This window comes from Anoplophora glabripennis, unplaced genomic scaffold (genome assembly GCF_000390285.2).
Source record: "Anoplophora glabripennis isolate ALB-LARVAE unplaced genomic scaffold, Agla_2.0 scaffold109, whole genome shotgun sequence".
Lineage (NCBI taxonomy): Eukaryota > Metazoa > Arthropoda > Insecta > Coleoptera > Cerambycidae > Anoplophora > Anoplophora glabripennis.
Window position 1 is genome coordinate 939242 of NW_019416246.1, and position 14357 is coordinate 953598.

Sequence of the window (14357 nt, forward strand, 5' to 3'; positions counted from 1 at the left end):
TTAAATTCATATCTATTAAAATTAGAATTAAAATTAGAAGTTCTCAAAAGTGGAGCGTATAATTTCTTATGATAATAAAACACGAACTGATGCAGGTAGCAAATTTAAAACCAAACCAGTCTTTCCCATAACACTCGGATTTCCAATAACCGCATTACTAATACGAGTATAATACAGGCTTTTGCCTTTAATTAAATGTCATCCAAATACTATGTAATTCCGACGGGGTCCCCTTGCAATCACCGACCGAGACATTAAAGGCGTAATTTTCTGGACTCGGTCTAGCCCTAGGTCCCATTATGTTTGATCTATTATAATTCTAGCCCAGGGATCCGCCTTGCTTTGGAACAATTTATAATGCATTAGCACAACATCTCAGATTATAATAGGCAAAATCGGTCGCAGAGGCGTAGGATAAGGTATTACAGGGTTATATTCTACATACAGAGTGTCCTTGAAAAGGATGGACAATGCTTGGCCACAGGTTCCTAGGATGAATATAAGACTATTTAGCTTAACTTACCTATATGCAAAAGTGCGTGCCTACTGAGATATAGCCTGCTAAACATAGAACAGATTACCTAGTTTTTTTTCAAATAATTTGAAATTTTTCTTAGAAACTTCAAATTTGGTACACCAATTTTAAGGGCAATGTAAATACAGAATTTGGTGAGAACACACATATAAGATGTTGTCTTTCTAGTGTCTGTGCACCACTGGATATCCCGTAATTTTTTGAGTGTACGCCACTGACGACATAATTTATATACTTTTCTGTTTGTTATATTGACTTGTCCTATATCTTTTTCTTGTAAGATCTGAAGGAATGAATAAATATTGTAATGTTATTTTTATTAGTCGTGTAATTTAATTTGTTTATATAATTTATGTTTATGTACCTTTGGATACCTATCTCAAATTGTCAAATGGGAAAATCTACTTACCTTCAATTGCTTAAAAAAGTAGACACTAGTCTCAGTGAAATTTATATTTCTCTTTATCACGATAAACTATTCTTCAATAAAATTTTGGTTAATATGAATATCTATTAACTTTGAAATTAAAATTCTTCAAAACAAAATAAATTTGAAAGTAATATTTTTCTATAAAATGTAAAACAAAAAAAAATTCTATTATCTCTAGGGGTGGTTCTTTAGAAGAAACTACCACTGAATGAAATCCTGCTTTTCAAAAAAAAATTATATTAAATTAAACTGATTTTTTTTAATTTGAGACAATTTAAATAAAATTATATTTTTCCTACGCAACCTACGCCAATACTATTTACTAATTAACTTATTTCTAATTACAATTATCTATCAAATCTCTTACAATAATTTTCCAATTTTGGACACAGTTTCTATCCTTCCGTTCACTTTTTGTGCTCCTGATTCGTTTTTCTATATTTCTACTTCAGTTCTCGTACTGAACTGCTATGCTCCAAGAATAACTCTGCTACCATCTATCTGCTCCTCTATATTACAGCTGGTATTCGGTTTGATATTGGGTATCTGATCTTCCACAGGAGACTATCCTCTGGGAAATGTTGATATGTTAATATTTGTCAATGATTTACCTTTTTCAATTCCTTTTAATGTATGTATTATATACTCATTTTCTGTCTTCTTTATTTCTGAACTTTTAATTATTTAAATTATTATCTTTTCTTAGTAATTCTCTCAACTTTCTGATTAATTCTCCTCCCTTCAATTTTTCGAAAATCAAATAACTCCCTTTTTTTCTTTTCGTCTCTAAGTAACCGCATTCTTGTTTTCACATTTCAATTTTTCCTTGCTCACTACTTAATTTACTTAATACTATTTTACAATACTTTCACATTTATATAAAAAAAATCAGTTCAATTTTATCATTACATTTTATTATTTTTTTTTGACAAGCGATTTCGGTCAGATATTTCCTTCTTTCATTTTTACCCCTTTCTCATATGCAATTTATAATACATTATATACACTAATTACTGCCAGTTCAATACATAAATTTTCTGTTTTATTTATTATTATTATTATATTTTTTAAAATAAGCACTATTTTAGAAGATTTTTTGTCTCTTACATATCATTTATGGATTTCGAGTAAAATTGGCATTTTTTACACATTAAATAATATAAAATCGGTTTAAGATAATTATGTAGATCAGTTACTGAGATAGAAGTACGTCACTCTAGAAGCAGGGTTTGGGAAAAGACATCGCTATCTTCATATTTATTTATTTATTTATTTACAGATTTGGCAACCCAACATATTGATACAATACAAGTTACAGGATGCACTATAGATAATAATATAATAATAGCAGTGCGTGTACAAAATTAAAACTAAATAAGAATAACAAGTTACAATATACATAGTAATACAATAAATAAACAATCAATATTAATAAGTAATTACCTAGTGTTCATTGATGAAAGCAAGGCACATGTCTCGTATAAGCGTCAGTAGATAAAAGTTGTGAATCAATCGGGAACGACCTAAATGACGTAATGGTTTTGAGCTTAACAAGTAGTAGTAGTTGGTTACAGGTTGGTCCACTTCAAACAGTTTACGAATTTATAATCTATAAACATGTTATTAAAAAAGATTGTTGTTTCAGATAATATGTGGAAAAATAAACATTTTTTACCAGAAGTATTTTCATTTTGATTACAATAAATACAAAAAAAAAACAAAATATAATAACATCATATTGAATATTTTGAGACACAAAACCCTTACACTTCGCTAAAATTACCCCCTGCTTTCTGTTCACTACGCTGCCCTGTAAGAAAAATTGGACTTAGTTTCACTCAGTTTCACTCAATAATATATCAATTTCTGTCCACACCCGATTGAGTGAAATTTTCCCCTATTAGTATGAGTACAACTAAAATTTTATTTGTTCAAATATTCTCAAAAATATATAAAGTTATTATCAAAATGCCCAATATTAACTGAAAATGTATTCTATAATTTCAGTCAATGGATTCACCTTTCTCACTCAGACGGATTTATTTACAGTGTACATTGTAAAAAAATCAGTGTGAATGAAAACAATAAAGGTTAGGAGTAAATTCATCGAGTGAAATTATGACATTTTCAGTCAATATTGGGCATTTTGATCATTTTACCCATTTGTTATTATATTTAAACTAAAACTGAGTACTTTCACTCAAATATACTCCATAAATAAATTCTTCATGTAAACTCGTATTTGGTGCACTTGTATCTAAATCAGAGTAAATATCCTCATTACTGAGTATTCCCACCCTTTTTCATATCCAGATGCATTGTCTTTGTCTGTTCCCATCGTCCCATTAGGTTATCTCGTGACCGTGTCGTGGTGGATGGCTGTATGGCGTATGGTGTGCTTTGAAGTTGGACAAGTATCGGTTTATCTGTTTATTCTAGTGAAAATTGTATTTAAATGCAGTGATTTAATTACAATAATTAAAGACAATATATTAAGTCTCGATTAATATTTAGTTAAAACATAGATTGTTATTTATAACGTACGTATTTGTAACGTACAATATAGGTTATGGCAATTAATTTATTTATCTGATCAGTGAACCAATCGAAACCTAAATTATTATCTCTAAAACAAATCTGTGTTGAAAACGCCATGAATGAAAGTAGTTTATGACAATTAAAAATTCAAGAAAACATAAAATGGTGCAAAGCTTCTACAAACGTTAATAATATGGAAGCATTTGTTAAGTAAATTGTACACATTAGTAGACCTAATTTCAAATAACATGGCCTTTACCCAAAAATTATCCAAATTTAATAAATTACAAAAAAGTTATTACAAAATACCGATTTTCATCTCTTAACTTCAAGGGTTAGTACTATAAAAAAAAATGTAGATTTGAGTCAATATTTTTATAACATCTCTCCTAACTTGAAAGTTCATCATTTACAGAACACGCTGTATAGCGTCTAACTAATTTCAACACTGTATATCATTTATGAGTGATTTATTTTTGCACTCAATATTTAGTTAATTAAAAACCAAGTCTGAGTAAAAAATGAGTCAATAATACTTAAATTTAAATCATATTAGAGAAAAAGTCAACTCTAAATTGGTTTTATATACTCAGAATAGAGTCAAAATTCGCTCAATTGATAGTTAGCAGTAACTCGGATTTGAATAAAGCTTACTCATTTCTGACGCAATAGTTTCACTCAGTTATACTCATACTGAGAGAATGAAAATTTCACTTAATTGAGTAAAATTGAGTGAAATTTGAGTGAAATTTTTTTGCAGTGTAATATCACTTGTACTAACACTATTAAACGTAACACTTTTCGTAAATTCAGAAATGCATCACGTTAATGTAGCCATTATTATCTTTGTACTTCCATTAAGTCATTAAAGAGTTCTAAGACATGATAATCAGAATTAGCAAAGTTAGGAGTGTATGAAAAACAGTATGTTAACAGTGTAATATGATTACACATACATATTTTCATAAAGGGAAAGAATATCCTTAGATGACAGTCTTCTATAATTATTGCATTGCTTTCTACAGTACCGGCTCTAAAATTGAATTTATTAAGATTTGTTCATTGCTTCATAATTTTTTGAATATGTTCCAAGCTCATATTATTTATGTCCATATTATTGTTTTTATTTTACGTACATCCACATAAAAATTTTGATAGATGTACATGCGTTAAGCTAATTTTAAATAAATAAAATAAATTAACACGAATTCTACCTACACCCATGCCATTAACTATATTAGATAAATTCATTAGATGGATTTATGTTCCCAACAATTATTGTCCCTTACATGAAACAGTCTTTTTAAATTGGCTCAGACCAAAACAATGCTGTCTGGCAGGAAAACATTTTTTTTTATAATGGGAGAGCCGCAAGGTGGGTACACTTATATGGATTATGATAATGTCATCGTTACATTTCCAGATATAGTCGTTATAAAGTAAAGGATTATAATGGTCATAACTTAAATAGTAATTACGTTCAGGGTACAATTATGAATTGTAGATAAATGATGGCTGTGAAATACTGTTTTATTACTTTTAAATGATAAAAATGGTCAGGATTATTAAAAAGAAATAAAATTACACATAAACCATACAGTCAGAGAACAATTACGCTATTGCTTGATAATAATAATTTTCTACTATATTACTAAATAAATGCCTATACAGGCTGTTACAAATTCGCTTCTCACTACAGGGATCTCGGAAACGGTAAGAGGTACGAAGTAACTTAAATGGGGGCAAAGTTGCGTAATCAGGGGACCAACATTATGCCTCTAAAAAATCAAGGCTAACATGATTAGTTTTCGAAATATTTGAAAAAACACTAAATTTTGAAAATCCGTTTTTGTTTCATTTGAGCCTTATTTGAGGTGATATTGAAAAAAGAAAAACACTTTCTCATGGCCACTTTTTACCCTCTATCGAATGGCATAATCAGTTTTTGGATGTAACGTTTCGTCTCTCCAGGACCATCATCAACTTTAATTTTTAAATACGACCCTAGAAATTTTATTACATTTTTTGCAAGCTTTCATGTACTGTATTGCCTCAGCCGAACCAGATTCAGACGCTTTGTCTCGAAAAATTCATCTTCAGTGTATTCGTTCCAAATTTATCTAAATTTTTTATTTAGATTTCATTGTTTATTGAATTATCGTACACTGTAAGTGTCATTAGACCCTGTGAAATCCATCTAGTTTTTTAAACTATTACCACCACGCGTTATAATGAAACATTTATTGTTATTAACTATTACCATCACTTGGTCATCCATAACTCAATACATGAGTTGTTGCTTAAATATTAAAACATTATTGCAATTTTAATTTTATTATGACAGATTAATTCTTAAAAATGCATATGAACAAGCAAAACACCAACTGAATATTATTCTTTAAAAAATTTCAGTAAATGTTCAAAAACATTTTCGTTTTGGAAAAAGTTGAAAATGAAGATCAGCGTAATATTATCGGAATTTATTATATCTGTAACAAATATATACTTGGTATATTTTTTTTTTTAGTTAATTTTGATAGTGGAAGGAATATTCTTTGTATGTTCCGGAAAACAAGTGAAAGCTTGTAGAACGAAGAAAGATATAACAAATTTTCGAAATGCATTTGTCAAAATTTTTATATGTCGATTATCTCGAAAACGGTTAGATTTAGATACAAGGAAGCTTAAAATGATACTTATTTTTAATTTATCTGGTTGATAATGCAAAAATATACAGGGTGTTTTATTTAAAATAAGCAAGTAAATGACAACTTCCAGTATAACGGGAAGTGCTGCAACAATGGTTTTATTTTACTTATTTAAAAAGAGCATCTCCGAAAACCTCAAAGCATACATTTTCAAATTTTCATAGTGACAGCCTGTATATAAACAGGCGTGTCACTCTTGCTATAACACAGCAGTGATTCATACTGTGTGCTTCATAGGCAGAATAATCGAATGAGTACTTAAACAAAGCAATTAAACAAGCTCATACTTGTAGTAGTAATTACTAGTTGTGTTTTTTTTGTTGAAGTCGTATAGTTGAAGCCATGAAGCATATTCTTCAACAAAAGTTCAAATTTCTATTTTAAATGATTTTTTGTTTGTTTTTGTATTCACGGGAATTATTGCTCGTCATATTTAATGTATTTTTTTTAAAATACATATTTTTAAGCAATTTTAATTCTGTTTTAGTTAATATGTCACTTGTGGCGGATTCACAAACTATGAGGCTTCGAACATATGTCACCCATAAGGAATTTTTTTAAATATATTTATGTATAGTCTTTTACTTATTCAGAAATTGTTAATAAATAGAATTATATTTTATGCGGAAACTGCAAATATTTAAAATCCGTGATTTTATACCAATTTTTTCGCGTAAGAGCAATATAGTAGCATTACCAAAAAAATAACGGCATTTATCCATAAACTACTGCCAAGCTTCTGCATAAGTTTGGTAGTCAAACTTAGGAACACCCCGTATAATTCTACTCCTTTCAAAGACTCATCCTCTTAGATTTAACAACCGTTCTGAATTGTTGTCAACTACATCTGCTTATTAAACTTTTTTGTAACATACAGAGTGTTCTGATTCACACTCCTCTCGAAAATTATGTTATGTGTTATATAAATAACCTTAATTCTAAGTGTAGCAAGCCAAAGGATTTTTCAATAACACAAACTGTAGAGGTATGGGCCTGGGGAGTTTTAAGCGGAACACCCTGTATACTAATAACGAAAGTGATATAAAAATCTGTATCCATATAAAACTTGACTATAATTTTAGGTGATCCGCAAGAAGAATGCTGTAGATGCGGAAAAATGTACCTATCTGGGTCTACCAAAGGAGGCATATGTCAGAAATGTATGAACAATAACGCGCCTCGAAGGGATTCAGCTGCAGAAGATTCCAGTGGAAATCATACTGAAGACAGTGTTTCCCCAGAGTAATGCTTATTACGTATTGCAGATATTTTGAAAGTATGTAGGACATCTTCATATTGAAAATGTTTCTTGTTTGTGTACAAATCACTTTTCAATCAAATTTGTGAGGGCAGGATTGGTTCATCAATTAACCATTTACGGCCATGTATGATCTGCTAAATTTTGTTTAAACGTTTTTCCACAATTCGAATTAAAATGTCGTGGCACATCGTAGGAGATTTAAGAAACCATATTAAAAATATACAAAGTATTTTCTAAGTTCATATCTTGTCGTCAGGAGATTCCTTAGACAATTATGCCTATTAAGTTTAAAGCTACTAGTTTTGAAGATATATGGAGTCTCATAAAAATATTAATTTCCCTTAAATATATCTGAAGATGCTTGACGTTAGTTTTTTATCTTAATGTTTAAAAAAGCTAAGAATCAATATCTACTGCGATGATATAAACAATATCGAAGATACTAGAAAGTACTGCCATTAAAAATCCTAGAATTTGTCCGCCACGGACTATATCAAAAATCCGGTTAATAAACACATTATTAACTCCTAGATTAATTTCTAAGAAAAATATCTTATGCATTTTATTGAAAATTAAAATGTAAGATAATTATTTTCTTAGAAATATTAAATGAATTAAATGCATTTATTTAATGTGCAAAAATAACGAGAATTTTAAATCATACGGCCTAAATATTAAACAAGGTTCTCTATATCTAATAAATTAACTATATCTAATAAGTTAAGATGGTATATGTATGTAAAACAAATACAATGATGGTGCGAACGCACATTTTTTAGAACCACAAAACTGGTTTTTAAATAGCAAATGTCTATAAATTTATATTTCCTTTGAAGGAAAACGGAAATGATTGCCAATATACTTGTTTATATTCTAGTGCATAATTAATCTCTAATTGGTAATCCCACTGCTAATTATTAGTAATAAACCATATAAATATTTATTTTTATGTGATATACTACAAATGGTGTTTAAAAATTATTTATATAATACAGGAAATAGACGAATATCTTGAAAATTACTGAAATATCTAATTTATAAAATCTAGAAGACTCTTCCGCAATTTTTTTGCTGTTAGGTTTGCTTTATTTTCTAATTCACTTTTTCTAATATTTTCAATATACATATGTATCTACAAATAATTCTACAAACAGAATTTTAGTAACCTTAACTATGCAAAAAATAAAATAATAAAAATAGTAAAAATAAATAATAATAATAAAAATTAAAAGCTTTTTTTCTAAATAATTGTTTTATAATATAATGGGCCTAAAAATATAGTTATGAATACATTTTCAGACGTTACATACCACTTCATCATCCGCAAGCTCTATTTAGTAACAATAGCCAATAATGTCACCTTATTTGCCTATAGCTAGATAACCATTGCAATCTGCTTGCAGTAAAAAAATTGTAACTGTAACTCTAAATCAGTGTGTATAAAACTATGTATCACGACAATAATAAGGCCTTGATTAGCCCTCACCTACAGCCTCCTTTGAACTCTTAATACTTGACCTTTTGAATAACTTTATTAAGTTTCTGACATCCCAACATATACACCAGGAGGAATTTAAGTCTAGAGGTAATAATATCAGGAGATTGAACATAAAAATTAACGCGTCTTTAAAATTCAGCTCCTATTCCAAATTTGATTTTCTCGTGAACAACTAATTTGATTTTGACGATATTTTTTTAACTACAGATTTATTCCTCAGTAATAGCGTTAAATTTTACTGAAATTTCAGTTTTTTATCCTTGAAATTTCCTTCCAAAAAGTCAGTAACAAAGAGAAAGTTCAAATAAAAATAATAATTCAATTAATATTATTTCTAATACTTCATTTGACGACTTGAAAACAGACGTAATCTTTTCCTTTATTAATGTCATTCCGTATGTGTCTAAGCAAGTTTTCAGTACAGTGACTCTATACAAGACAGTGGCGACAATAGAGTGTATCATTTTTAATTGGTCCACGTGATTTTAGCTGCCATGCTGCATCCAGTGTCAAATTCATCTGTGAAATGTCATGGTGTCAGGAGCGTTCTTATGGTGTTATTCAATATTTGTATTGTTTTATTTTAATTTTGGTGATTACTAGTGAAACTATTGGGTATTCTGTGCTAAGGGATAGTTATAATGTCTGCAGAAGCTTCATGAGGACGATGACCGTGAATTTCTTTCAGGCTTTTTGGACACCATAACAAAACATATAAGACCTACTTATAAGGAAGTTAAGGTTCCTGCTAACATAGAAGAACTAAAATTTAATCTTAGTTTTAGAGAATTAAATTATCTTTATAATGTGTGCCGATATATTGCCCAAAGTATCGTTAAAACGTCAAAAACTTGTAAAATCTGCATGATGTTGGTTCTAAAACGCCGATCTATAAAACATGTTCAAAATTTAGCGTCCTTGAGAGTTTTAGAGAACATTCAGTCTTTTTTGCAATGAAGCGGCATTTTGTTTCTTCTTGCAGATGGAAAGTACTTTTACAACATTTTTTGCGATTGTATATTGAAAAAACATAAATTTAAGAGTTTTTCTTAAAAGAAATGTCTGGTTTAAATTTAGATCTACCAAATTGTCATCAGATCAAAAATAAAATTGTTAAAAGATTTATTATGTTCCGATTAAAAATAGCTTCCAAAAAATGTCAAAAAGCATGCAAAAAGCTTGCAAGTAAAAGTGTTGCTGGACATTTATTGTAACAAATACTATCACTAGTATTAAGTATTCCTTTTTCTAATGTAAACCCAATAAATTTCATTGTGTAATGTAGGTCTGCTTAAATTTACCTGCCTAGAAAATATAAACCAATAGTTGTTATTATATATTTATCCTTCCCTATTGCGCAAGTAGATTCTATATTCATTCATTATTTAAAATCACTTTCCAAGGGAGTTATTTGCCTAAAACTGTGCGTAAAATTTAAAAGAAAAATACTTTTGTACTTAATTTATTTTTTATAAAAGTTACGTTCAATTTGACATTGGATGCAACATGGCGGATGGGCGGGGTTTAGCCGCTATTGTCGCCACTGTCTTGCATATAGCCACTGTAGTTTTCAGTATCATTAAATGAGGTATGTAATGATTTCTATTTGTTTACCTGTACTGTTACTACTTTTTCTTATTGTTATGACATTTAAAAGTTAAGATTAAACTGGTAAATTATGTATTGTATATTAATACCTGAGCTAATGACTAAATAAAAAATCAAATTAGAAAAGAGAGGATGCCAGTAAGATGCAAATAAACATTCTCTGCTTTAGCCAGGACCGTTCACAGAGTGTATCAAATTTCAAAGAAAAGAACGTATTCTCTCATACTCCTTATACAGGATGATTTACAACTTATCCAAAAAAATTTGGGAATAGTTGCAGCATGAGAAATGGAATCAATATCGTAAAAAAAATTATGTAAAATCCTTATAGTTTCCGAGAAAAAAATTAATGAAGTTATAGTACATTCAACCACTACATAGCTGGACAACTCTCTAACGTCATTGGCAATACGCGTGAAGAGCCACGTGGCCTCAGCGACTCCGAATACTGAAATCCGATTTTGCAATTGTCGTTGCGATAGTGTTTACCTGTTATCTGTGGTGTTTACAATAGCTTTTTAGTAGTTAGTGTCAAAAATGGTTTGCGTGTATAGCAACTCGAAGTTGATGGACATCGTTTTAATTTATGGTGAAGCAAGACAACATTTGTATTATGGTGAAGCATTTGTGTTATAGTGAAGCAAGACAACGTTTGTTTATACGGTGGTAGATAAAATTTTGGACAATTGTTGTTGTAACATCGGGTATGTCATATGATTTTATTATTGAAAAACACAAATTAATTTTATTAATTAATAAAGACAAAAGCAGTTGAAATAAAATTCTATTTATTTCTTTTCTTTAAAAAGTTTTTGTCCGTTTTTATCACACCGCCATGCCGGTCGCATTGTGCGAGGTCAGGATTTACAGTGGACCAGTTTCCAGTGCCTCGCAGAAGTGTATTTTTAAATCATTTTCGAACTGCCCTTTTTAATTTTTTCTTTACAAAATTGTATTTCTAAGGGTCCTCTGTACATACAGAATTTTTTTTGGATAAGTTCTGAATCACCCTGTATATGCCGAAAACTGAAATTTCAATAAAAATTTGTTCTATTTTCTTTTTTCACTCCCTAAAATACTGCTTGCTTTCACCAATATAATTTTATTTTCTACATTTTTACAGATCCTATTTATAATCTAAGGATTCGACAAATTAAGAAATAAAGATCTTGAAATTATGACATTATTCAAATACTTAGGATATACTCTAACCTACATGTTATTTTTGGTTGTTAATCACCCACCATTTTTTAAAATTATTTGAAAAGCACTTGTCTAAAAAATTATTCTATTATTAAATATACTTTCTATGCAGCTTCTTATAATTTAAAACTTAGTAACACCAAATTTAGTATTGATAAATTTTAAGCCATTATCGAAAATCTAACCTTATATAGAAACTAATTTGTTCTGTCATTTAAATATTTAACACCTTTTTATATGATAATTTGAATTAAAATTTATGAAGATTGGTTTCGTATGAATTATTAATTTAATTGAGATATATTTAAAAAATAAACCATATATTATACTAGTTTGTTGCTATTGTATATTTTTTGAAGGTACAGGTACAAAATAAGTATTTAAAAGTTTCATCCAAAGCATGCCATAAATTATCTCTCTTACGCCAGATTCACATTGACGCAAACAGTGCTACTTATATTCCCTAACAAAATATTTAAAATTCTCTCTGTAGGCGGTAAACTTCTGAATGTTATTACAATTTTTGTTAAGTACTCTTTTGATTTTTAATTAAATTGTATTTGAAACAGGCCTTCCTGTGGAACATTGAAATAAAGGAATGTATAAATACATTAAAGAAATAGGTACATGTTATCCCAATTCATACTCAACATATTAAAAGAAAGTTATGGAAACATGAGATGCGTTCAGAAAATTAAATATGTAGAACATAATTGGCAAGTTTGAGGTGATATTAGAATCATATTGAAGCAGCAGTCAGGATTTACCGAATATCCCTGCTTCCAGCGTCTATTCAAAACTGAAACAATCATAATAAAAACAATGGCCGACAAGATAAGCACTCAACACAGGAAGCACAAGGTTATAGAGCAACATTTGTTCGACGTCTTTGAAAATACTGCTTCCTCCGCATCATCATATATATCTTGATCTGATGAAACAATTTGCCAAGGATTTGAATAAAAATGAAGAAATGTGTGAGTATTCGTAACGCTGCTCAATACTTATTAGGGAACCACAAAAGCCATGATTACGATGCAATTGTAGCATAAATGATAAAACGCTTAATGAATACGCTTAATAAATGTAAAAATTCATTTATTGGATTCTTACCTGAACTACTTTCCTGAAAACTTAGATAATTATAGTGAGGAGCAGGGTGAAGATCTGAAAGAAATTGGAATAAGATACCAGAACAAATGGGATGTTCATACGATGTTTGTTGACTATTGAAAAGAGAGGCTGAACCCAATAGTTCGAAAAGGACGAATGAGTTCGTACGTACAAACGGAAGAATAGTTCATTGTTTGAACTTTTCCCATTTTCCATTTACTTAATTTTTTCAAAATACTTACATATAGAAGGAACCAGTGTCAGATTCGTGTTTAGCTCATCAAAATATCTACATTGGAATAAGACTTGGAGCTGTTCAAACAAATTTCTTCATTCAATGCAAATAAGTAGTTTTCGAACGATTTTTCGGATTTTTCCGTCAATTTTTCTCAAATAACTCGATTAAGTACAGATTTTCTGCATTTTCAGCTATTTTTAACGATTTACTCAAATCCTGTGGGTGCTGGATTAAAACTAATGACGAATTTTATTCAGCGCTTCAAAATGCATAGATAGCCTAGTGGGGTCTCTAGGTCAGACCACTTTTTTTATTTTGTGTGCCTGTGTAATTGGTATTACATAAGGAAAAAGTCAGTACCTCACTACTAAATTATGTATTTTTTTTGTGTTTGAATAAGCAAGAGAATGGGGGCGAAGAAAGTTGTTTGGCTCATCCTGTATATATGAAAGCCACTGGTTTATAAGAAATAAAAACTGTTGTTTTGATTTCATATTTAATGAATGGTTTGATATTAAACCGATTATACTATCATGTTAATGTTGTAAAACCTATGCAGCCTGATTTACTCCAATTTAACAAAATCCAATAAAATCTACAGGCGATTGTTTCTAAATCCGATCAAATCGCATAGCAAAGTACGTGTGGGATTGTCACCCATCCCACTCATGACTTACAGACGTACGAACCTATTCAATAATCTGGGTATTAAAAAGTCTCCCTCGCATGTTCGCGGCTTTAATTGGAACCTGATGCTGAGCAGATATGTCAACTTGGTACTGACGCGGTCGTCAGATTAGAAGAGCAGCTTGTATCATCCGGCCACGCAATTATTACTATATGATCAATTTTATAAAATAAACAAAGCCATATAAATCATCAAGTCCGAACAGCTTGGTCGGTTGGCTATAAATTAATAGAAAAAAAAATAATAAAGCTAGATAAGATGAATTTGGATGACATACCAGGGGCGGACATGATTGTGTATTACTTTATCATCCAATAAGGTATTTTTTTATACGTAACTATGAGTGATCATCTATGAGTCAGAGAATATTTAACATTCAGAACAATAACTCACAAAAAGATATAACCATAGAAGATAATTTACAACTGGCAAATAAATAGTAGAAATTCATAGTTGATTTATTTATCAAAAATAATACAAAAATAACAATAGAAACACTTTTTCGTAGAATGTTTCTAAGAGAATTATAATATACCT